The sequence below is a fragment of the Xiphophorus hellerii genome, chromosome 11 (genome assembly GCF_003331165.1).
Source record: "Xiphophorus hellerii strain 12219 chromosome 11, Xiphophorus_hellerii-4.1, whole genome shotgun sequence".
Classification (NCBI taxonomy): Eukaryota; Metazoa; Chordata; class Actinopteri; order Cyprinodontiformes; family Poeciliidae; genus Xiphophorus; species Xiphophorus hellerii.
The window spans coordinates 25,951,819-25,979,060 of record NC_045682.1 but is presented as its reverse complement, the minus strand read 5'-3'; the positions used below and the strand labels follow the sequence as shown (position 1 = coordinate 25,979,060).

Sequence of the window (27,242 nt, the reverse complement as noted above, 5' to 3'; positions counted from 1 at the left end):
TTTCTATATTTCTTTAAAAGAGAATAAGTAAACAATTATTGTAGAAGATTTTCACAAATTTAAAAACTGTTCTTAACTTAACTGTATTAAAAACTAAATCAAAACAATGTATATCACCATCTGTTGTAAGCAGTAATAAAAATAAACAATCACATAATAAAACCAGTGTTGTATAGTAACGAAGTAAAAATACTTCACTACTTTACTTAAGTATATTGTGGAGTACTTCATACTTTCCTGGAGTATGAAAATGTTTGATGACTTTCACTTTTACTTCACTATTTTTCCGAACTTAATTGCGTACTTTTACTCCGATACATTTTCAATGTGTGGTTTAGTTACTCGTTACAAAAAAGCGAGAGAGAGAAACAAAGTGTTTTGACCCCACCTACTGATTAGCAAGTAGCAAGCAGGCTACCGAACAAAGTCGTAGCCTGCTTGCCTGGGCTTGTTCATCACCTCCAATAGGATACACCTGTTTCGCTTCTCCCATTGTTGGGGAAATTAGAAATCAGAACACGTTATGCCGGGTGGGTGGGAGGGAGGGTCGTACAGAGAACAGTGCTGCCCGCACTGACGCGGCTCAGGGATTACGTGACACGCAGCGCCGTGCCCTATAATGCACTGTAAGCTATGTAATGTGTTTTGAGGCAATTGACCAAAATCCCGGACAATTCTTAAATTCCCCCCGGACATCTTTTTAGGTCTGAAAAGTAGGACATGTCCGGGAAAAAGAGGACGTCTGGTCACCCTAGTTCAATGGGGGACAGAAGCCATAGCGATGGCAATTTAGACTAAATGTAACGAATATAGGAAAGGCATGCAAGTTCAAAACCACAAACCATTAACATGTGCTACTCTTTAAAACTGGAACAATTTATTAGCAGGTTTCATTCTGCCTGCACTTGGTTGGGTACATTATTTTATGTTTATTTGACAAGTTTACCAAAATATCAGACATGTCATTCAAATTTGCCTTGTTTTACTTTTTACTTGTACTTTTCATTACATTACTTGAGTACATCCATTTTTACAGTAATTTCCATACTTAAGTACAAGAAGTTTCAGATACTTTAAGACTTTTACTCAAGTAACATTTCAGTCAGTGACTTCGACTTTTACCAAAGTCGTATTTTGGAGAGGTACTTGTACTTTTACTTGACTCTGAGATTTCAGTACTTTATACAACACTGAATAAAACCATGTAGCACAAAAAAATTTAATTTCACTTTGGGACATCTATGCAAATGGGTTTGTATACATAAATCCAAAGACCACTGCCATTCAAATGCAAATTAACTTACACATAAGTTAACAACAAATCACAACTGCAGAAAAATGCAGCTCCACATTTTTTAGATTTTTAATAAAACCTTGACAATTCATGATTACTTTACAGTTGGTTCATCACAAAAAAGTCCATGGGATCACATGCAGGTTTTTCAACAATGTATACCAGGATTATAAAGAATGACCAACGTTTTCAGTGCTACTATAAAGCCATCTTTAGTGAAGTGAATCAAGATGTTTTAGCAACACCCAGAGAAGAAGGATTTAAGCTAAGGGCATCTCTCAAATTGCTGGCTGTCTAAGTGTCACTGTGATTCTGGAAAGAGTGGCAGCAGCCTCTCAAACTCTGACAAACATACACTCTGTCAGTTGGATTTTGAGTTTGTGCTTTATGTTGTTTTGTCCACTTTTCTCTCTTCCTTTCCTTTCACTTCCTTTCATTTAGTTTCCTATTCTTAACAATTAACATAAATCAGTTATTTTAACTGTCTTTAAGAAAAAACAAAAAGACTACCACTACCCGAGGAACCTTTTCAGGCACAAATCTTCCTCTCTAAAGTACTAAATATTTGTTTCCAAAAAATCTGCAGCTGGATCAGTGTATGAGCTGATTTCAAAGCTGAGCTCCTCTGGGAACAGATGCCCCACTAATAGAAAGAGGACAGACATGGAAAAAAAACAAAAACAAAAAAAAAATCCACACCTGAGCATAGCTGTGTAGTCAGTATTTGAACAACTAGTTGTTCTTTTTATGTCATATCTTTGTACAATCATATATATTTTTTTCATCCTTCCTATAAAAAAGAATAATCAAGACCTAATAAATAAAAAACCTACCCTGCCATAGTTCATTTTTTTATGCTACTTGTAGTAAAATGACAGTCGACCCCATTATGACTTTAGGGTTTTATTTCTTTTGTACTTGTGCACATGAAGAGTCTGCCACAAACTTGAAGAAACAAATAGTTATGTAATGGGATCTGCTTTGTGTGTTTTTCTCACATAAAGACATAATAAATTATTTGTAGAGTTTAGTAATATATTTGTGGAGTAAAGAGAAGACAGCACAAAATGGCATTAATAAAAATAATAACTTCTGGTACAGATCTTAGATTGCTATGGCCACTTTTTGTTTACCCTCAATGTTGACAGATGTGCAAAATCCTTCGATTAAGCAATCTGTTTTGGAAATATCTGGTGGCTGAGAGCCAAAGGTCACCTAGTTATGTTATCATAAGATTACAACCATCAGTCATAATTTATGGGCAATTCGTTGTAACAATGTCCTGAAATCATCTGTAAGACGTTTAATCAATAAGTGTCTCCTTATTTAGAGGCCAACCATCCATCCATCACTGTCTATTCAAGCTCATCCTTGCAGAGGGGCTGGTGTCTCTCTTCAGCGGCCATGGGGAGAGAGGCAGGTTACACAGTGGGCAGGTCGCCAGTCCATCCAAGGGCAACAGAGAGGCACACAGGACAAACAATCTTACACACACACACACTCATACCCAGGAGCTTATGTAGATACCTAATATACAAAAGTACTGCGTAAGAGAAGGGAGGATCCATCCAGCTATTAGCTATACCTGCTTATCTGTGCAGGGTCACGGGGGCCAGCCGGATGGAGTTTTGCCACAGTGATCAAACGGACGTTCTGATACAGAGAGCAAATGTTCATTTTCCAGACTGTCTTGCATTTTGGACGATAAAGAGATTTCACTTCAAAAATAGTTTCTGTACAGTGACATAAACAGAGACATATTAATACAGCCACAGTGCTTAGAATAAATGTGCTAACATGCAAGTCTGCCAATCAGAGAAGCCTGGCTCTTGTGCTCCACAACAGCAAATTCATACTGTAACTGTATGAACCTTTGCAGGAAAAAGCTTGTGTTTTTTTTTGTTCCCCAACAGCAAACTGAACAATCTGCTATTTTAGATTATTAATTTTTATTGAAGGCTTCAGTACTACTTTATATTTCAGCTCCACACAACTATGAGATGTTCAGAGCACAATGTTAATAAATAAAAAATGTGTGTTAGAGGAAAACCTTTTCGAAAGAATAAAGTCAATAGTGCATTCATTTACCTTCAAAAGGTTTTAAATTAACATTTTAATCAGCAGTGTCATTACTTTGTAACCTACCAACCTGTGAACAGACTGGCAACTATTCTGTCTTTGTTTATTTAAAATAATATGGTGTAACATGCTCTATGTTGTTTTGTTTTTTTTACCTAAAGTTTATCTTTACTAAAATTTAAGTACTGCTAAGAACTAAGTGATTTATTATCTCTGATTGGTAAAACAGAATAATCGAAAGAGGATGTACTCCTTTGTACTGTGACTATATCTTTCAGCTTGACAAAATGCTTTCCTGCTTACAGACAAACTACAGTATTTTGGTGCAGCTTTCTGCATCAATAAGTGATTTTAGCAGTCCCATACATTTCTAAGACCTGAGCATGTGGCAAGGTGAAACTGCAAGAGAGATGTTTTAGTTTATTTCTTAACAATAGTTGATCAATCAATTTAGGCATTTTTTTAATCAAGATGAAATCTTGATATGAAGCTTAAATACAGGCAGGTTGATTTCAGACACCAACAACAGCCTCCATATTGTAAACACTTAATGTAAAAAACGGTTGGAATTTGTATTACAGAAAGTGATAACTAAAAGAACTTTCTATAGTGCTTCTTTTTTTAAGGTTTTATTGGCTCTAGTGGCCTTTATTTGACAGTGAATTGACAGGAAAGAGGGTAATGAGAGAAGGGGGAAGACATGCGGCAAAGGTTGCCAGGCCGGGAATCGAACCTGCAACAGCCGTGTCGAGGACTAAGGCCTCCATATGTGGGTTGTGCTTAACCCCTGCGCTCAGCACCCCAGAACTTTCTACAGTGCTTGAAACAAATAACTTGTTCCAAGTTGATATTTTAAAACAAGATTTCTTGACGTACGACTCCCTGAATAAATCAGATTACTTTTTCTATCTTAAGAACTACAGTTGCTGGTGGGACATTCCAATACTTTATTTTTGCTGACCATTGTGTTATAAACTGATGCCTGAGGTTGGTGTTCTTCGTGTAAGACCGTCAATCTTTTGCTCAACTTCTTTCACCTGTTTTATATATTTTCTAACTTCGGACCTCAGAATGAATATAACCTTTGAGAGCCACTTGCCTGAACATAACTGCAAAGGAAAAGATAAATCATGATATGTGCACTTTATAAGAAAGTGGTTATGTAAACAGTGAAAATATTTGGCCTGTTAACGTTACCAAGCCCCACAGCTTCGGAAAACACAGATATTTAAATAAACAGCAAATCTTGTACAACAAAGCATCTAAAAAGAGCCAAAAATGTGTATTTTTTAAAAACTTGCCTACTGTAAAGAGAATGCAGACATCTGAAAGAGACTTACTTATGTCTTTGAAAACACTAGAATATTCCCTCAACTTTGTAGGTTTTATGGTTCTCTAAATTCAGGCAATTTTACAGCTGCATATTGTTAATTAATTAGAGTAAAAAATAAACACGTAGTGACAAAAGGTCTGTGAATCTTGTTTTTTAAAGGAAAATATTACTAATAGATTTGGTGCCTGGGGATAAATTCTCTCTCCAGAAGTGAGGTTGGAACCCTTCTACAATCAGTAGCCGGCATTTGTCCAGTTTATTTGTCCAATTTATCTTAATTTTCCTCCTCAAGCATGCTCTTTAAAGAAACACGATTTATATTCATGTCACCACCTGGGGGAGGTTTTCCGAACAACAAATCACTCCTGAGCAGCTCCAGCCGGAACAATCACAAGCTCTGGGTTGCACTCAAGAGCACAGCACTTATAGCCATCCATCTAACCTTTGAGATAAACCTACAGGTCAAGGAAATTGTTTTATAAATGCCACTTGGATGAGTGTCAGTGTGGTCATGGAGAAGGTTAAACAAAATTACAATATGTTAAGAAGGTAAGGGGGAATTTCACATAATAGATATTTTAATCAAAGAGTTTGCATCCTGCAGACTATGAGCAGTAACTTATATATTTTACAAGGATGACTCACAAATATTTTTAGTTCAACTTTACAACATCACAAACTCTGAACTATGAATCTTCAGAGACAGACATAAAAGACAGTCTGATGCTTTGAACTTTAATTTGATATATACTACAATTTTAAACTGTTTGCTCTGAACTTACAGTCTGATTTTTATATTAGACTGTAAATGAATGAACTTGTACAACATTTCTTTGCTGTCTTTTCTGAGAATTTCTTGTGTTAACAGAGAATGATGCTTTGAGAAACTTAACCTACAAAATGTGCTTCAATAAGTGGCGAGAGACGTACTTGTGAAAATATTATTTCCGCATCTTAAAAGTGTACTACACACAAAGTTCATTATACAAGGGTTTCTTCTCATTCCTTGACAAAAACTCAAACTGACAGCTTGTACCACAGTGGTGTTTGCTATATTAATTACCCCATGTTTTTTAGGGTAATTAACAGTAGAGTCACTCTATTTTCACATCAACAAAAGGAGTCTGATGAGGTGTTTTGGGAATTTGGTCAGGTTGCCAAATATTTGCCTCTGGTTGGAGGACAAGCATGTCCTCCCAATGGGACAAGGAGATCCAAGAGAAGATCCAGAACTCACTGGAGAAAATATATATCTTGTCTGACCTTGGAATGCCTTGAGATTCAAAAAATTGAGCTGGAGGATATTGCTGGGGAGAGAGCAATGTCTGGGATTCCCTTCTGGACCTGTTGCCCCTTTGACTCAAGCTCATATAAGCAGAATAAACGCAAAATATCGATGGGTAGTTTTTGGTTGAGGCTCTATATATTCACATGACAGAACGGACTGTTTTCTGGAACACCTCACCATGAGGACGTCCAGTAGACATTCTAATCCATTCTATCTGATTAGGGCTACTAATCAACAAAATTACTTCTTTTAAGTCTTCCTGAATATGAAAACCTGGAAAACTGAGATGTTTCGTTTGAAACAGTAAAATATTCCTTAAGCATTTTCTGAAAATGTGCATTTTTGTATTTTAAGCTTACAAAGTTAAGCACAGCAATTAATCATAAGCTCTAGAGTGTGATTAATCTGATTTAACATTTTAATCGATTGACAGTACTAATAACAACCCACTTTATGTAATTTGATGTTTTAATTTGCTCCACAACATCTTTGCTGTACCTTTTTGAGTGGTTTTCTTCACTGAACAACTAAACATTCCTTTGAAGGTTCTCTGTAATGCTCAGTGTGTTACGCCTATGGATCTTATGTCACTCTGATGTTGATAGATTTGAGTCTGTCTTAGGCCCAATTTAGTTTCTGGAGTAAGTTGCCATGGAGAGTTGCTGGGAGGGATTTTAGTGGCTATGAGTTTCAGAGGTTTAGAGCCTGATGTTGATCGACACGGATGCAAATTATGCAAAGCATTTCACTGTGATAGTTCAGTGCATTCTTGGATGCTGCCTCTAAGCAGAAGTCTGTAAATGAATAGAGGACTAGGCGATGACACATAAAGTACAGAGCTGACCCAAACAAGAAGGCAGTACATTCATTCCCCAAAGGGACAAAATAAGCACATGCACAGAGTGAAGGATAATTAAACACATGTATCATTCTAAGTAAATAAAGAAGACTGCTCAGCACTGATAAATTGGAAAGCGGATGTGGAGTCACTCCTTTGAAAGGAATGCACTCAGAGAGAGTGGCTTTACCATGACACATTCTGTACATTTATTTCTATTTTTAGTACCAAATAAGCACAGCAGTGTAAAAACTATATAGAGCTTCAGTAACTCACTGAATGACTAATAATGTTATGATTCATTTTGCTGAAGTAGAACAAAAGTCTGTGTTTTAACAATTCTAAGAACATCAATTATACGCCCATGTTTTGTTGACTTTCATTTTACTTGACTGATAGTATTCAGTCATTGTTTTTTTGAAGGTTTTGAAGTTATGATTATAATTATCTATAAAAGCTCATGTCATGCTCTGTTTAGTGGAGTATACATTGATGTGTATGTAAAATATCTGCAAGCTTAAAAAAAAATCTTTTTGTACAGGCATTTGTTTTTATTTGGTGGCATCACCATTTACCAGATTAAAGAGTCAAAACTGGCATGGCAAAGACAAACAAAAATAAGCTAATACTAATATGACTACAAAAATAATTATTCCACTTGCAGGTGTGCCTTTTTGATGACATAGAAATATGTTGGTTCCATCCCTCCATACCTCTACCCATCCATTCATCCATTATTTTGATGATCTGAATCAATGGTCTTTAAATCTGGTCATTGGGGCCCACTGAACATCTTAGGTAATTCCCTGCTGCCACATACCTCACTTAAATGATTAGGTGACTAATAAGTTTTTGCAGCACTTCATGGAATGCTGCAGAGGTGCTGCAATTTTTTTAACCTGGTGTACTTGGAGCAGGGACACAGTCAAAACATCTAGGACATTTAGCCCTGAGGACTAGCATTGGGGAAAACTGATCCAAATCGTATGAGTGTGATTTTCCGATAAACTAAAGTGAGCTATTTATTTTCTAACAAAAACCTAAGGGTTTGTTTCTTATTACTGTGACTTAAAGATTAATACATTTCACCTTTCATCTCACTGTTCTGATCATATCCTCACATGGTGTGGATGTTGTTGCTTGAAAGCTCATTGAATACATGAAGGAATAGATTTTCCTTGATGTTTTGGTGTTAGCCCTCATTATCCAATAACTAAGCAGGTAGTTCTCAGCCCTATTTTCACTCTAACCGGAGTTAAATTTGTAAAACTTCAATTAATTGATTTTGCAAAATCCATTCTCTATTTTCCCTTGTTCAGTTTCTGTGATTCTAAAATTATCTCGCTGTGACTCTGCTAGAAAGTGGGTTACGATCCGATGACGTAACATCCATGACTACATTGTTTTCCTTAGTGAACACAGATCCTAAAACTTCCTTTGAAATTACTCTGGAATTGGGACACAGCTCCTTCATCTCTGCTTATGCGTTTCTCTGCGGTGCTGAAATATTTAAGCACCTCGTCTCAGAGCCACTGAAACATTTAAATGCTGCCTCTTTTTCACATATGCAGATTACAAAGTGGTGAGTTATTTTCTGTTTTAGAAATTCAAAATATGCATGTGATTTAGACATACACAGATGTACTATATGTATGACATATATATAACATATAAAAACTTTTTGAAATGAGATGTATGATTTCATCACAGATTTTGAGGTGTTTATTTTATACAATAAAACTGTGCTTTCTGCCCACCCACACACAATTAGACTGTATTGAATTATATCTTCAAACATTTCCTTCTCTGTTTGAGGCCTTGGGAGGGAACATAAGTCTTTCTTCCTCAAAGTCTTATCCACATCAAAGTAGTCTGGTTACACAGAGATAGAACCAGACTAAGAGAAAGGGACCGAAGTGATGGAAAGAAAGTGAGGGCTCGCAAGTTTGCAGGCACATCGATTTCTGCTTTGACTTTCTCTCATATTCTGAGGCACGACACACCGCCTCGTCATTCCACACCATTCACTCCTCCGTGCACATGTTCATGCAGAATAGTACAATTGCATAGCAGAATGCCAGTTAAACAGCAGGGCTGTGTACAGATTGCAGAGTCTGTGAGTGGAGATGACTTCAGTGGCTTAAAGGATATTGGGCTAACAAGTCGATCCTGCAGACAAGACTCAGCAGAGCTATATGATCACTTGTGGATATGTTTACTTTCACTGTCTTCTCTCTCTTTTTGCTCTCTACCTCCTATATTTGATCCAACTCAGTTTTCTTATCTTTTGTCTACCTTCCTATATGTTTTATCCATCCATCTACTTCTGTCCGTCCCTCTGCATCCCCTTTCTCATTAAACTTTCCATGCTCCATCACCTATGATACTTGAGTTCTTCCCACTGCACCAATTTGACCGGACAGAAAATTGTGTCAAAAAGTTTTCCCTTTACCAAGCAACCTCTTCTAGACATTCAGGCTGATAGGACATGATGAGAAGGGTTTTAAGCCCAGAAATTGTGCAGTCATTGGAAGTCATAGAGGAGGTAGAAGAAGGTCCAGCAAATCAATTACAAATAGGGAGCTGACAGTGTTGTTTTGGAAGGCAAAAACACCTTGATTATTTTAGTTAAGAATAAAGTAAAGTAACAGAGTGGGAAAATGTTTTACCTGTTGATTACTTTAAAAGAAAACTCCGAGTCATGACCTGATATATTTGACTATTCTTCAAAACTTTAAGAATAACGTCTGACTGTAGGGTAACTCCAGTCTGACATGCTCCAATTGCCTTGTAGTTTACATGAATGTACATCATAATAAGGGGACGTTCCCCACACATGCTTAATATTGTAAAAATTATTTTGTGATGCTATATTAGGATTTCTTCCTTTTGGTCTCTGTTACAGAATTTGAAGGACACACAGCCTCAGGTGTGCACACATTTAGCACCTGTAAACAGTTTAATGAATTTTCTTGAAACTGGGATTTGCATTTTGAAGGTAAGAACACTCAACAGGTGGGTAATTAAGTTTAGTTGCAAGCCAAATGCTTCTTTGTTTGTTTTGAAAACAAAAATGCTCCACAGCTCTCAGTGTTTGGTAATGACGTTAATCAGCAGGAGGAATTGTGAGGCCCACATTCAGCCAAAAACAGCAGCGCAAATTAGAATACAGTAAAATGGACAATGACTCAGAACACATAACAAAAGGAGCTCAAGATTTTGCTCAGGAAACAGGAATGAGATTAGTCTGTAACAAGTTAATCAGCTTATTTCGAACCGATCAAGAAGCATTTGAAAGGGAAAGAAGATGGACCAGCAAAGAGAGATAAAAGACAGCTTCAAAGGCGGACACTCATCATTTGATGTTTGTCATGTCTTTCAGGTATCAGTCATCTTTAATAAAGATCTGGAAAATGTAAGTAAAAAGGAAGTTTTTTTATGCCTAACAAATTTACCCTAAAATAAATGTCATCAAATATACAAAACAAAATTTGACACTTTTTCAAAGGTTTCATTTTGTTAAACCTTCAAGGAGTTTCCAGTGAACCAGACTTTCTTGTAAATACTTTGGATAGTTTTCATCTCTAGTACTCTGAACTTTTAATTGTCTTTTCTTCAGGTTTTTTCTGGCTGCCTTTGCACTTTTGGTACCTGACTGTGACAACACGTGGGATATTGTGTGCTTCAGAAAATAAGATGAAGAAAATTAAAGCGAAAAGGAAGACGTGTCAGCGTGAATTAAATTCTATCTGAAAATGAGTCTTTAAAAAGTGATGAAGAGGTCTAAGAAAGACCTTACAGAACCTTAGAGTTGTATCATAATCTTTTTAAACTCTGCACTAAGTGCTAAAAGATTGTGGCTAACTATCTTGTTAAAGCTAATTGGTGTTTTATTTTTATTTTTAATTAACACAGTTATTCTTGGCCTGCTTACTGAAGTTCACTTATTAAAGTGAATAAAAATTGTATCTTTGTGAAAAAGCTAGATGCAACAAAGAGTCAAAGCATCCATTGCTAAACTGTTGCTTTATGATGCCTTTCATAAGTATTTATCATCCTTGAATTTTCCACGTTTTGTAACATTGCGACCACAAACATCAACATATTTTATTCTCTTATGATAAACTTAGAGAACATACTGCTTTATTATGAGATGAACAGAAAAAAACATTGTTTTTTTAATGAAAATAAAAATTAAACAATCTGCAAAGTGAAACTCTCTAGATCTATCTTTTGCAACAGTTCAGCTGATTTCCCTGAATGCTTTTCTCAGAAGGAATGCAATATTTATAGCATGAATTAAAACTGTAATACATTTGGTCCCATGATATAGTTTTTCACTGTATATTCATGAATGTTATAACCAACACACAACATCTTATATTTTTCCCAAACTCAGCTGTATATTCTAATTCACTTGTCTCCATAACAACTCAGTAATCTCATAACACAGAGCACAAAACATTAAGGGGATACACAGAAAAAAAAGATTTAAAATACTCTTCTGTTCTTTGTCAATGGCTTGTATAACTGACAAAGGTCCAACTGCCCTGGATGCTGTTGTTGCCCAGCCTGCTTTAGGGCCATAGTATAATTCCTTCACATTCAATAGCAATCTGATTAGAGCACGAAATTGCCTTTCCGCTGAACCTCTTAGTGCTTTAGCAGTTTCTCTCTCCTAGCACCATATTCTTGTTCCTTTCACCATCTTTCTTTTTCCCCTGTCTGCCTCATTCGTTTTCTATCTTTATAATTACTGCATGCCTTTCTATCTTCTTCACTTCCTCCGCTTATCCATCTTACTCCTAACTACAGCCGTAATTTCTTTAAAACTGCTCTACGTCTCTCTTTATTTTGTGCTTTCAATTCAGTGTCACTTCATCTGATTCTCACTGTCTCTTTCTTTCACATTTTCCCCATCCATTTCCTTTATTTTTTGTCATCGCCACTTGTGTCTTGTTATTTTCTTTATCCACAACTGCCAGAGTGAAAGCTGTTCTCCTGTACTTTTCCACGTTCACCCCATTAGCCCATTAGAAGCTGCAGCTAGATGTACATTATTCTGCTCCCAGGGGACATCCTATCACTTTCACACAGTCGGAGAGCCACAGAAGAAGGCGTGTACTGAAGGCGAGTGCTCCAGCACGCTTTGTTAGGTGTGTCTCAGGGTTGAACGATTAGCAATTACCCTGTCTGGCTAAACTTTAGGAGGAGTTGATGGAGTCAGCACTCTCTTCCAATCAGACAGAAGAATAAAGATGTTTTCCTCTCAGAATAAATAAATATTTGATGTCATTGTGTTATACAATTTAAATGGTATGAGATTAGATTTTGCAGTTGGCTGTTTATGAAAATTTTGAGTTTCTGAATAAGATTTAAAACTAGGGAAGAACAATCTGCTGGTAACAAAAAGTACAATGAAAATCATATACATTAGCCTATTAATTTTTTCTAATAATTAGGTCCAGCCAGTGGTACAAGAATATGGCTTGTATGTAGTAATATCTTGGAAAAATGTAAATATGAAACATGACACATTATCATTATTTACTAAGGTAAAGTTGTTTAACTGTGGCCAATGGAAGACAATGTATTTTTACAGAAAGATCAGTGTAAGATGTGATCTTGAATTGTTTGGCAGATTGGGGATCAGATGGAATTATGATCATATGGATTTGAGACTGAATCTCCCTCTTTTTTGACCCCCAGCTTTAATCATCACGAGCCCACTCCCATCTGTGACCAGCCAAGCATTGTTAAGAATAATCAATCCACAAGAGAAGCATAACTCCTGATGATTCCCATCCATCTTTCCATCTACCTCTTTGGCTCTGCTGTTACCCTGTCTCCTCCTCAGTTCTCTGGTCTGTTACCTGAGCAGCAAAATGATGGATTTGTTTTCATCAGACCTTGTGACCTCCCCTCTAGCCGTGAACTGCGTTGGCCAGACTGAAAATGACATTTAGCCCACAGCTCCCCACCCTGTCTCTGTGAGGTCCATGCTGGACCTTTAAACTCTGAGTCCAACTGGCATATTTACTCTGCTGATACAACATATAGAGAGACAAAGACAAAGGGGAGAGCAGAAATGAACAGAACATGTACTGGCAATGGTTTGTAACTGAGTGGAATAAAACACTGTGTGAACCTATTACTGATACTAGATTGCAATATGACAGAGAAATAGTCTTCTATGCATGAAGAAGAATACACCCAACCTGCATAAAAATATTTCTAGATAACTTTATTCATTGATGTTATAGTAAGATGTGTGCATGTATTCCGAATCTCATCTCTTATGGTTATCCATACTCTCAACTCTCCCACAACCTACCTTATCACCACCCTATAATAGTGGTTAAAATTCATCTTTGAGGTGAAGCGCTCCTTCAAGAAGCAGATACACCTCCCACTGACTCATTCTACATAAATATAGATGACTTAATATGCTTGTATGCTTCATGTAAATAGCTATCAGTCATGCAGCAGACATCAGTATACATTACTATTATGCTTTTCAGACAGGAATATGACATACTACGAAATAGTCATTTATATACCTGAACTACACTTTTTTATATTTATGTTCTACATTAAAAAGCTTATTTGTGATATTAAAATATGTTTATTTAGAAATGATTTCCATTTATGAGTGTATTTGAAAGCTCAGCCTTTATTCTCTTCTTAACTGAAAAGTAGGAGCTTTTATGGGCTAGCCAGCATTGTCCAATAGTCCACCCACTTAACTACTGGAGCAGCTGGAAAGCCAAGCCACTTAGAAATGAAAGCTTACGTGGAGAGAATACACAGCAAGGAGCAAAACAGGATTCAGAACAGTATTGATGACATTTCAATTAGGCATTTGCAGCTGTGTCATATTTCAACAAATCCTATACTGCATACTTACAAATCAATAACTCACCCAGAAGAAAACATTTCAATTTACAATTTGATTTATATTTTATCATTTACAAGCAATGTGTCTAAATCTGGGAACAATTTAATAAAACAGCTGTTACCTACCTATGTGAATTTACAGAATTTCATTATTTTTGTACCTCATATGTAGACAACTTTACATTTTATCTTTAATGTTATTACTAGTTGAATAAAAAAACACTGTGAACAAAAAAAAACAACTATCATATAAACTTGATTGATAAAGCCTTAATATCTCAAAAATGTAATTGAGAGAGGTCCAAAACATCTTCCAATGAAAATGTCCACAAATCAACATAAAAAATGCACAAACCACTCCATAGTTCATTTTGATGTGGGGATCCAGTGACACTACTTTGAGCTTTTACAAAGATGTATATTAAAAAATCCAAGTGCTTCACCCCTCCCGCTCACAGATAAAGCTCATCTCAGCTACTTGCATTCAAAATCTGATTCTTTCATCATTTCCTATATCTTTCTGACCAGAGGCAAGAGCTGGAGTTTAAATCAACTGGCAAAATTTTACCTTCATCCTGGCTGAGCTCCATGATCACCACAACAGCATCTGCAGAACTGCAGGAGTTCCAGTATCACAATCTAGTAATTATGATTCACACTGCAAATAATACAAAATAAAGCGCAAATCAAGCATTTTAAGAGATGTTCCATTCACTTGTCAAAAAGTTATAAACCTTTTTTTTTTTTATTCTGTATCAAGTGGGTTATTAAAGAGGGATTGATGTTTCTCAAAAGCCCTATTTAACACAGTGACAAACCACAAGACAACAAAAAGCAAGTGTACCATCACATTAAGCATGCTGTTTGTTTTCCAGTTGGGGCATGATCACATATTTGGTGTGTTTGGGTGTACAACTTGCAGTACAAGTACAAAGTTCGCAAAGAAACAGGCAATCTGCATTCTAAAAGCATAGAGGCACATCTCTGGCTCTTGTGTAAAAGCTCTAAGGGCTTGTAGCAGCATAATGTACTGTGATACTGCTTACCGATGTTAGATGCATATCTTTTAGCAGCTTCACAATGATACAAAAATGTCACTTTTTCTATCAAGTCCTTGGACCTTTGAAATTGTTCTCCCATCACTTGTTCTGTGTTTTACATTCTCTGTGGTTTTCCGAGTAACTTTATGACAAGTTTTCAACCCCTACAAGCTATATTGGTGCAGACAGTCAGTGCAAACATAATCCAAACAAATGTTAAAGAGCGATGGTATGCCTCCTCAATTCCACTCCCTCAAGGTCTCACACAGCAAAATACCAGCACTGGAAATGTCAGACACACTCGCAGCTCTCTTCCTCTATGTTTATCTCGTTCTCTGAGGAGGCAAATATCCAATTCTCCTTTTTTATGCATGTCCCACTGGCTGTGGATTTGATGTTTGCCCAGCTTGTTTAGGCCTTTGATAGGAAATTGTCAATCTGTCAATCTATTTGAAAGATTGTCACTCATGTGATCTCAAAGTGTACAAAATGGAGACATATGTGACTGAGCTTTTTCTTATTGTTTTATTCTAGGTGGACTTTTAAAGACTGGAAGAAAATAAGTTAGGGGATTTTGTGCTGATGGCACATTTTACAGTTTAGGTCAAAAGTGTACACTGCAACAACTACAGCTTCACAGTATATCAAACTATACATGCCACCGCAGTGTCAGTTTGTGCCATATTACAGTTACACAGAGCTGCTTTTATGCAATATTTTAAATTGCTTGTCAATGATATATTTGGCCACTTGGAATTCCTGATGATGGCAAAGGAATATGAAGATTATCATCGCCTTAATTCTTGGTTGATGAGGCAAAAATGCATTACCAAATGTTTCAGGTAAGGCTTTGGGTTTCAGTGTTAGTGTTTGTCAGAGGTTAGTTTTTCTAACTTTTTCAGTTGTTCGAACCTTTGCTTAAATCTGAATCATTTTGACTTTGTTTGCATTGTTTTGTTTTGTGTTATATGCAAAATCTCCACTAACAGCAGTTCTTTGATTGTGAATTCTTAGGCATAGTTGCATAATGAAAAATGCAGTGAAAAAACTCCAGAATGTGGGGGACAGTTTACTCCGTAAAGGTCAAAAAGTCAGCTGCTGATGAAGTGAACTGGCAGCAGGAAGAGGATGTCAATAGTGCCTCAGAAAAACGTTGTCACTCAAGAGTGTCACTTCATATGGAAATGTAACCTTAGGCTATGTTACACAACAAGGACCAATATCTGAGCAAAGTTTTCATAATCTCATCCTAACCAAACAAGAAAACAGTTGGATATGTTTGATGGATAAATGAGTATGTATTTAAGAAAAGCAGGAATACAATTCTACCTAGAAAAGACAACGATAAAGCACTGGTTAATATTTATGAAGGCTGTAAAAGTACGGCATTCATAGTAAAGGGGTGCATCAGTATTCATGAAATGGTGCTATCTATGAAGAAGTGCATATTGCTTCAAGAATTTCTTTACTTCCCATAGGGCAAAGTCTTTTTCTGTGAGATGTGAGGGAATGACCATAACAGAACACACTGTGAAGAACTTATATATATATAAATATATATATATATATGAGTGACGTGCGATTAGGTTCATAGCTGGTAAGTCACCAACTTAATCATAATCAGATTTAAAAATATATACCCCCTGCATGTTGTTGTTTACATAAGGAAATTTTGTGCATGCGAACAATGCTGGAGGGCAAAAAGACTATTTGTTCACATGCCATCCGTAGCCGCGTTGCCGCTGTAGAATAATTCAATTAACTCAATCAAACTTGAAAATGTAGACATTATTAATTTCGTGCTATGCTCCACAGCAAAGGGAAAACCCGTTAAAGTACAACTCAAAACCACTTCTTTCTCGCTCTCTGTATCAGCGCAGCTACGCGCAGACTTGTTGCCATAGCAACTGATAACGCCACAAAAAAAAAAAAACACTCAAATGTTTCGTACACAAAGAGCAGAACATTCAGTCTGTGGCAGTAGTATGGTTTTAAGTTTAATGTTTATTTTTCAAGTATTAAGTGATTGCTGTGGTAAGAGAAGAAAACTATAAATATATCGCTGCACTTGACTTTACTGTATGGTTAGCTCGCTGTTACTGTCTCTTACTCTGCAGTTGTGGTGTCACAATGCCATGAGGCAAGAAAACTGCTTGCCTCACCTCAAATCTGTTCTCTGCCGTTTATGATCGCTCCTCAGCACACGAATCACATTACACACATACATAAGCTAAATTATGGAAAATCAGTTCATATATTAAATGTTTTTTAACCATTTAATTAGCGACGTACAGAACCTAGAATCACAACTGACTGCATGAAGTCACAGACTTTGCAGCAATCCCTCCTCCTGAACAAGCATGTTGTCAGAGCGACCATTCAGTTGCATTGAGTCATTAAATTTGTAACAGTCTTGTAAACTCAGACTTGCTGCCCAGTAGACAGTGTATGGAGTGAAACTTTAAAGTCACATGGAAAACCTCATATACAAGTTATACTATTAACACTCAGACTTATACAGGAAAACAGTTTTTCACTTATGTGCCACTATGTGTGAAAGTGGTACATAACAGAATTACTGTCATAAAGATAATGAACTAGCTGAATATGTTCAGATACCAAACCAAGACAAAAAAAATGGTAGATCTCTCTTTTTAGTTCCTAAACTGTAAATTATCCACATTTTCCATTAATATAACACGTAGAGAAAAATCAATTTGTTTCTTAGAGCATAAAAATGGAAAAAATTATATAAATAATCTGCTCACTTTCTAATTATTTTGTGTCACATTTTTCCCATTACACATGAAAATTTTAGAAAAAGTAAGCCAATTACAAAGAAGTGCAACTCCAATTACATAAACCCTGGTATCTAGCTTGGCAGTGTCAACTAGCTGAATAGGACCCTTGCTGTGCTTAGACATGGCCTAATTTGTTTTCCCACTAATTGCATCTAAAGAAAGCTTAAAATTAAGGGTGGCAAGTGTCTCCTAAAATTAATCTTACGGTTCAGTCTTCCACACTGGTAATTTATTAGCAGGGAACTATGTTCATTCAAGACTAAGAGGAAAATAAAAATAAAAAAAAAGTTAATGATACCAAATAAAGAAATAACTGACGTAAACATAAGGAATGAAGAAAACAACAGTAAAAGCCATGGAATGGAAAAATGGAGAACAATAAAGGAAAAACAGAAGGAATCACAATGAGGCAGTATGCCTCACTGAATAGCCAGAAGAACGCCTGCAGGTGAGACATCTAAAGACTCGCTATTATCGCTGCAACTTTGCTTCCCTAAGCCCCGCTGATATCTTCTTGTGGCTAGCATATTGGGGTCAAGGCGAGTGTTGTGCTGGCAGTGGAGGTTGCATTTCTGGCAACACTCCAGATCCTCTGAGCTACAGATGAGCTCAGGGCCCAACGCCTGGCATGGAGAGAGGAGAGGTAAGGAAGAAAGACAAACTCACAGTGGCAGTCTTAAACAGTGGGCCTTGCTCTATCTCACACACACATACACCTAAATGCAGACAAAGAGAGAGGTGCTGAGTTTCTTTGGGTAAAGCGCTTTAAACAGGAGATACATAATTTTATAATGAGGAGTTAGAATAAATATTTCTCAGTGTTCTAAACATTTAAATAATGTATTCTTTACTTTTTGATAAATGGCCCAGAGATGACCTGCTAATGTTTGAATTATTTTGCAGCACAATATATTAAGAAGAAATATAATCATAAAATTGGGCTGCACAGTGGCGCAGTTGGTAGAGCTATTGCCTTGCAGCAAGAAGATCCTGGGTTCGATTCTTGGCCCGGGGTCTTTGCATGTATGTTCTCCCTGTGCATGCGTGAACAGTCCCACAGTCCTCCCACAGTCCAAAAACTGTTAGGTTAATTGGTCTCTCTAAATTCTCCGTAGGTGTGAGTGTGTGCATGGTTGTGTGTACAGAAAATAGATGGATGGATAATCATAAAATAGCAATGCTGTGTACAATGCCATAAAATCTTATGTTGTGCTTTTATCCTGAATCCTAACGAGCAAAGTTCATCCTCAACCAACTTTCAGCAAATTGAACTATCCTGCTGATAATAGCATCTAACTAGAAAGTTTGATGACTTGCTAAGTTCACCAACCAACCACTCAAAAATCATAGGTAAACTTAAGAGGTGTCTAGATAAAGAGGACTGAATGAGAGCTTATAATGACCACCTAGACACTGTGTCTAGATACAGTTAAGGTGTCTGTATCTCAGAGTACTCCATGGAGTACTGCTAGGAGTTTCCAGAAAGAGAACGGGTGAAACATTGGGACACTGTAATCTGCATTCAATGCAGTGTACAGTGTTTCCTAAATAAGCCGAGTGCTATGATTACAGAGACACTGGTCAGGGCTGGCACTAAGCTATAAAAGGCCTGAAGCAAATCCATGGCAGTTACACCGCATTTTTTCAAAAAGATTTGGAGCTTAGATCTGAGAATGATGTCACATTCAAGTTATTCTAGTTCTAATCTGAAAAAAACAGTAGATCTTTCTATTTGACGTCAAACTGTTATTTGCAAAATTACTAAATGATAATGGAATTTGTTCATTAATATAGAATAAACATCACTATGTGTGCCACTAGATTAATAAGAAACAAGACGTTAGTAGTGCTAATAAATAAAAATATCTATTGTAATGCATGTGACAGCTATGTTTTATTCATTTGTATTTTTGCTTGGGAACTAAGAAAATTAGATTTTCTTACTTCAAAAAAAGTGTAACTTTATTACAGATTCTGTGGTGTGAGAAACCAATTTTCATATAATATGTTTTTATTTTTAAGTCTACAACTTACTTGTTACTAAATATTTAATTTGTAATTTGGCCCCAAAAGCTAATGAACACAACATAATCATAAAACAACATCAGATTTTTTTTTTTAACAGCAGCATTTTGGCATATTCTGATTTATTAAGTGACTCTTAAGCAAGTTCCCTTTAAAGCTCCCTTTAGCAAGTTGATTTAAAAAAAATAACTAGAGACAATTCCAGCAGCTTTTTCTGGTGTTACTGGAAATACATGGAAGCAAGTATTGTTCTTACTCATTTTCTGTGAGTAGCAGTTGTTGCCATGGGCCCTTTGCCCATCCCAGCTGGAACCAGTTCAATTCCCCCCTCATCCCTTCTCCAAATAAATGGCGCAAGCACAAAACCACTTACTGATCCTCCCATGGCCAGGGTGGGAAATATAGAAATGCTTTTGTCTTAATCCTTAACTTCATATTCTGATTGTTGATGTAAATTATAAACAAAAATGTTTAGAATTTTTAAAGAATTATAAACAATCAGAGAATGGTTTAGTTTTACTTTACATAGGTTTAAAAATCAAACCAAGCTGGCTGAAGGCTGAATGTATGTTTTATGGTATTTGTTTTTCAACTGCAATAGATACATTGTATTCCAGACCCAATGAGTCATCCATCATTTTAAGCATTAATGATTTTACTATTTCAAATAACAGTCGGAACAAGGTAAAGACTATCCAACGTGGGGCCACTTGTGCATTTCTAAAAAGATGTCAAGTTGATCATGGAAACTTTTCCAAATTTCTCTAAACAAATTATTAGTAGATCAGTAATCTAGTACTGATCTGAAAGGGATTTCTAATAATTGTAGAACCCCACTCAAAAATAATAATAAAAACACTAAAAAGACAAATGCTACTTATCCAAGAGACAAAAATGCCTCATGTACACTAAATCAAGAGTTCCTTAACAAAAGGCAGCTGCTCTTTCATGCACTTGAATATAAAAGAAGTATGACATTTTTAAAATGTAAACACAAGGCAAATTCATGGACCTTTTAAGAATCCTATACTTTTCTCTTTACTTGCCATGTGTCATCAAAGATCTTTAATATTTCCCGTCACGTCAGTCACCCCCTGAGCATAAAGAGGACTGAGTGAGAGCTTAATGACTATAGCCCAGCACTACATCTCTCTCTGTTGTCATAAAGTGCGTTCAGCATAAAATCTTGGCCTACAATGCATCAACATTAACCACCACACTATTCCATTATAGCCAGGCTGCAGACCAGTCTCGCCCATTCTACTTTGGAAATAAATTACAAGGACTGAGAAATGCAAAGTGTACAACCATATAAGAAAATACTGTAGGGCACCAAGAGCACAGCAGTGTGTTCAGCGTTGAATTGGAACTTAAAGCAGTTGAAATTATTAAGTTGAATTGAGATCTTTACCTCCACCCGCAACAAAGATTAAAATACAATTCCCTCATTGGAATTGAATTAAAATCTTATTTATAATATTTAAAATTTGTATGCCACTTTGTTAAATGAAACTACCATGTACAGTTAAACATCACAGGCAACCAATTCAGATGATTTACTAAACAGCAGATGAACTGCAAGGTCAGCAAAAATGCCATACCTACTTATCCAAGAATCTGTTTGAAAAATAGCTTTCATCTTTTCTTTCCAGTCTTGAGTCAGCAGTTCAAATATATCTACATGTAAATCCATCAAATGCATCTCAGAGATTGATAGACCTTATTTAAAGCAAAGAAAGCAACAATATAACTGTGAAGTTGAATGCAGCACTCAGAAGTCCAGACAAGACAAAATAAGAAAGAAAGAAAAATTCCTTATTGTCAATAAAATGACAATGTCTTTTAGAATGCATGTCATAAATCTGGTAATCATGCTCTCAGAGTCATGTGAACACAGTATGAATTAAAGTAGATGCAACAGTTTATCTAATGAGTACTAGCCAGTTGCTGTCAGCATGACTTCATCCGATGATGCCCAGATAATTACTCTTAAATCATTGAACTACTCTTTAATCATCTGTTTGTCAGCATTTAGGTTTCTAGTAGTGATAAATGAGTGAAAGATGAGACATAAACAATATGTAAGAATGGAAGGGGTAGAAAGCTTTGCTCTAACACATGCTAGATATTTAGAGTTTTGTTGAACTACATCATAGTCGCAGCACACACTTTCAATGGAAATAGTAAATGTTGTACTTTGAACAATAAATAGTTGAAGTGAAGAGATAAAAAGAAATCACAAAGAGATATTCACTTGCGGAAAAGCCAATACAAATGGGGACCAAGGGCCTTTTGTAGCACAAATTTGAAATTTGAAGTTTCCTTGAAACTAATATTAAAATGTTTCAAGCATGAGGTAAGCAGCATCATGCTCAGACTGTGTTTCACTGCCTTTGGAAATGGTGCATTCAACACATATTTGATTTTTTTAACAAATACCATCCTAAAATAATCCCATTCAAATTCATCCTAAAAACCCCAAAATTAATATATCAGTGAGTGCATGTATTCTTCTGACTGACCCTGTCTGAACTACCGAAATTATTCTGCCGTCTTTGTGAATTACTGTGCTTTTGAGTCATGCAACAGTTTATTCATCGCCTTATAAAATAGAATGACTAGAATTACGTAACGTGGGCGTGCCGTGGTGGCGTAGGGGTTAGCGCGACCCACATTTGGAGGCCTCAAGTCCTCGACGCGGCTGTCGCGGGTTCGACTCCCGGACCCGGCGACATTTACCGCATGTCTTCCCCCCTCTCCCTCCCCCTTTCCTGTCAGCCTACTTCATGAAAAGGGACACTAGAGCCCACAAAAAGACCCCCTGGAGGGGTTACAAAAAAAAAAAAAAAAAAAAAAAAAAAAAAGAATTACGTAACGTATGTGAAGAGAATAAATTAGCAATATAACTAAAGAAATGAATCTTACATAAAAATTTCAGAGTGGGCAACTGTATTACAAAGTAATGAAAATACAATCTATATACAGTCAGTCTATAAGTTCAAATGTTATTGAAAAGTTAACTTCTTTTAGTAACTAGGCAAAGTATTGTGTAGATTAGCTTGTTTTCAAGACTTTATTTTTAAATGATGAATTTCCACACAAAAACATGGCATCTAAGATAACAAGATGAGAGTAGACCATTAAAAAACATTTTCATGCAGAAATGTGGGCTAAAAATATATTTAATACCTGCTTATGAATTGACATTCTAAAAAGTACTTTAATCTGAACAACAGGCATCAGCAGAATTCTAAATTATTCAAAATTACTGTAGAAATTATGACAGATAAAACAACTGTACTTTTACCTTCTGGCTAATTGTCTTTTTAGTAAACAGTAAAGTCTATTTACAATATCTAACTCTGAACATTTTCACTTCTACTCTGTGGTTCAATCTCTTGAAGCACAATATGTTCTGTTTGATGTCAGTAACAGAACTTCTCCTTCTTTCCTCACTCTGCTTTTAGGACTTGAATTCTGCCAGAATGAATCTAACAGCATTTTCATTCCTTATAAGTGCTCTTTAAAAGGCACTCTGTAGCTAGTGCAATTTCAGTTCATAAAAATATAGTCTAAACAAAAATATTCTTGGTCTGTTCTTTTTAAAAAATTAATTTGGAATGGCTTAGTGAGCTTTTGAAAAGAAAAGCGCCTTTAAGTTGCTTATTTTCAATTAATAATTCAAATCCTTTTTGAATATTTCCATCTAATTTAAGACAATTTTGTTTTTTATTTTTGTTTGTTTGCATAGCCTGTCAGAATTGCAGCAAATGTCTCACATAAAAACAAAATCTTTCTTTTGGAGCTATGAAAAAAGAAGTTATAAGATACAATTTGAAAAATATTCACTACCCTGAGGAAAACCCCCCGCAAAGACAACTGTGTGAGTCATATGCAACCACTGAGTGGTAAACAACATTCTGAAAGGTCAGTAGAGCTCATCTTAAAAATATCAATGAATGTGAATAAAGTCTTTAATGTACATTTTTATGTTTATCATATATATAAATATTAGAAAACAAAATGGTCATAACATCATTATATTAATTTAATGCCCAATTATAATGAATCTGCTGAGGCTAATGGATCCAAAATAAACAAACACCCCTTGGCATCTCCTATAAGCCCAGGTCAATGTATTTAGTGCCAGTTTTTAATGCATCAGCATATGTAGATATAGTTTATGGACGTATTATCATGTCATTATCTGATCACTTCATTAGTTGCATGGAAAATGGAAGCTTAGCAGCTGCACTTGTGATGTGATTTATATTTAAATAGACCGCTGATCCAGTCTGTTATAGCTCTCCAATTTTCTGAAGCCAACTAGACATGGAATGAAATAATACTTTATGTACAGCAGCAAAATGAACAAGCAGAAACAATTCCCAGGTCATTTCATGCAAATTCAATCTGATATAGATGAAAATTTGAGTATCTACTTGTACTATTGGAAATAGGCAGCTTAAATAGTCCCCTATACTTGAACTTGCCAACAGCAAGGTTGATGAACAGAGCCTATATGAGATTTTAATGTGAATAATAGAGGTTTCGTGTAGGCTAATGTTCAGAATAGACATTTTTGATTAGAAAAAAACTATAAAAGCTTTTGAGGTCCAGTAATACATCTGGAAATCAGTTTTTGGAACTGATCATATGCCTCACAGCCAAGGGCGGCACACGCAGAAGTAGCACATCAAAGGCAGTTTTACAGTTGGAAGGACAAGATCCAACTGAGTTTATTTGTTTGCATTTCCAGTCAATGATGATTGGGTTCCCCACTGCGTTTTGGAATTTATAAGCAAATGTGAGAAGAAAATGTTAGTGTAATAAATGAAAGTGATATTTGATTAGCTACTTCTAATTAAAAGTTGCATCCTGTTTTTCCCTCCATTCTGGCCCTTTGAGGATGCAAAAGGAGGGGATCACCCAAAGCCTCTCTGGTGTCTGAGAAAAAGTTGCCTTGTTTGCAGAACTAAGCAACTATTAAGAAGGAGCGCATATATTTCACAACACAAGCGGTCACTTAGCTATGGGAAATTACTTTTGATCATTTGGTTTCTGTGGTTGAAAGTTTCTTTAATGAGATGCCATGGAAAGTATGGGCTGAGAGATGCTTTGCACGGTAATAATGCAGCTCTGACCCTCCCCCACCTGTTGCCACACACCAATTAAATAATCAGTTAATATCAGGTTTTTATACTGTCAAGGTTTTTACATAAAGAACTAAAAGACAAAAGGAATTATATTTGTAAACATTTGTTGAAAGCTACTAAGAAATTTATTGTGTATTTACAACGACATATAAAAAAATCCCAGATAAATGTAAATGTCACAGTTGTCATTATTTTAACTGTTGTAATAAATCCTCCCAAGTATTTTAATCAAAATTACACATCTTTCACAAAAATAATATAAAAAAGAGCCTGTTGATGTCTTATTATCTCCACTTGAACTCCCTTTTTCCATTTTTTTCTTTTTCTATATTCCTCTGATAAGTCTGCCTAGCACATCTGTCCTTACAGGTTCTTTGTTATATCATCTCTGCTAAATGATGCATATCCACTTTAAGACTCTGACATCTCAGTTATGATCATCTCGTGACAGCTGGAGTTACTTTGACACAGCTCACCTCCTCACTGACTGATGGATTTTATCTACTAGTTCCAAACATAAAAGATACATCATGCAAATGCTCTAGATGTTCATGTTTTGAAATAAGAACTCTAGAAAAGTCTTGAAAAGTCTAATCCTTTTAAAGACTACAGTACACAATATATTAAAAATAGATCGTAAAAACAACCTAAGTTGAAATCTTGTGTGTTCACTGAATAAATTGTTTAGATTTTTTATTTAGATATGAGTGTTAGAGAACATTTTGTCCTGTGAGCTGTTGTTGCTCTGCTTTTACTGAAATCTTTTAATTATAAGATGCTTGCATCAGTGAACTCCAATTTATACTAAAACATTTCTCCCTAACTCAACCGGCGTAAAAATGTAAATTTTTCTCATCTTCTCGTTTTCCCTTTTCAATTGTTCTATTTATTACAGCAGAGATATCACATCTTTACACTTATATTAATCATCTCCACTCATTCCTGTTCATAAAAGTATTAATGTGCCTCATTTCAGACTAAATTCATTTCCATGTACTCTGCAGACAATAGATCTTTAATGTTGGTCTTCTCGTTTTATTCAGCATTTGAACACCTTAAAACTAAGCTAATATCTGATGTGTCAGAGTGTTCTAGAGAGGTGGATTTTCACATAGCTTGTACCCCTTTATTATTTATTTCATTAGGTGGCACAGAGTTGCTTGATTGAAGTTATTTACAATTTTTCAACTGAGTAACTAATAAGTTGATTCTTAGAGCGATGGGCAAGATAGAAATTATTTAGAAACAGAAAGTGGTCATCATAAAAACATATTTTCTAACAGTAATCAGGTTTTAATCTTATGGTGTTTATCAAGTTCTTCAACCAACACACCAACGATTCTGTAATATATTCATCCGCATAAACAAAAACAAAAACGGTTGTGAAAAACTAAAGAACACCCCAAGAAAAAAAGCAATGTACCAAAAACATCATAATGCAATTTAAAATGTATTTTTGAAACTTTGTCATTAATGTCCAGTAGACTATAAAATAAGGTTCTAGAGAATAGCAGTGGTATTCAGATTGGCAGCAGCAAGCAGCAATCTTAAAAATAGGCACTACCGTGCTTCTCTATGGATTTTTTTTTTTCATCCACATGCAAGACATACTGCCCTACACAGTTAAAATTAGTAGAACTAATGCTTTTAATCCTTAAGCTCAGATGGTTTAGGTTATGCCTGAAAAGTCTTCAGGATGCCTCCAGAGTGATCCATTTTTAACTCAGAAGAGAGATCAAGAGTAAAGAAGGGAAGATTCAGCATTTCAAGCAGAGATCAGTGAATAAAATCATTAGATGGATAGAGTAATGAATTAAAGAATTGTGAGAGAGCTTTAAAGTGTCTCTTTAAATATGCACACAATTAGTTCATGTTTTAATGCTCAAATTAAATTCTGAGCAATGAGGGCATATTTAGGGCACTAATCACAGTCGTAGTCGGTGAACAACTATAGAGCATACAGAAAAAAAAATCCAAGTTTCTGATTCTTCAGCTTTAACTTTGTGTTTAGAATTGCTGCACAGATGAGACACTATTTATTAGAAAACTCAAAGCACAGAAACTTATCTGAATCATAAAATTTTGTTTTGCTAATTTTTTCTCATTTTACAAAGCTAATGACTGACCAAAAACAGGGAAAAATAAAAACACTGGTTTAATAATAGTGGTACAAAACATTATGTGCCTATTTTGGGCCAAAAATTGAAAAAAATAATCACAATAAAATAAAACATGTATTACAATAATCTTTCACATGAATGCCAGACTTTGTTTTGTAGGGAAAACAGAATATATTCTGTATAGGGAATAGGGAATATATTCCCTATTCTGTGATGGAAGAATAGGGAATATAAGCTACACTAAGATAAGGATATTTGTTATTCCTGATGCTAACTGTTTAGTTAATAGATATTACAGAGTTGCGTAGTGCTCATTCATCTTGCTCCGAAGTGATTTGCCTTTGATGTCAGATTTAGCTCTTGAACTTTGA

At 35.7% G+C, this 27,242-nt stretch overlaps 1 protein-coding gene across 2 annotated transcripts in view; it reads left to right on the top strand.

Moving 5' to 3' along the window:
* kctd16b (potassium channel tetramerization domain containing 16b) overlaps positions 1 to 27,242 on the top strand; it is an 84,395-nt gene that overhangs the window by 27,392 nt on the left and 29,761 nt on the right. The window lies entirely within an intron of this gene.